We start from the raw sequence: 581 nt of genomic DNA on the forward strand, positions 1-581 counted from the left end.
AATAAGTACTCAACTAATGCACAGGTAAAACTCAAATAAGATATCTAACCAGAAAGTTCAACTTAAGAACTCCGTTGGCAAAAAGAATCAAATCAAACGAAGCAACGAAAGACAAACGGCAAAAGAAACAAACTCCGTTTACTAATCTGAATCTAGGTCAAATTTTACTGAGGAAAAAACTTGTTTTGAGTTCGTTAAACGGAAAGAGGGTTTCGAGACGAAACTCCAGGCGCTTGAATCGCCTGATTCCGATAAACGAGCGAAAAGTTATACTAGAACGAAAATCAGATCAGAAATCGCGATCAGAAATAATCACGGAAAATCCGAGAAAAAGAGAAACGACGAACAGAATAACGAACGAATGTTCATTTTCTGGAACTTAACGATGAATGCGTTCGTTAAATCGAACAAACGAGCAAACGCTCGCTAAATAAATAAACCGGAAAAAACCGATCTATTAAAAAAACGAAAACTAGGGTTTTCTAAAAAAACGAATCGGTTTTTCTCAGAAAACCGGGCGGCGGCGGCTACCTCGGCTCGGACTCCGGCGAGGCGGGCGGCGGGGCTGCGTGGGCGGGGCG

Source organism: Triticum dicoccoides, chromosome 3A (genome assembly GCF_002162155.2).
Source record: "Triticum dicoccoides isolate Atlit2015 ecotype Zavitan chromosome 3A, WEW_v2.0, whole genome shotgun sequence".
NCBI lineage: Eukaryota > Viridiplantae > Streptophyta > Magnoliopsida > Poales > Poaceae > Triticum > Triticum dicoccoides.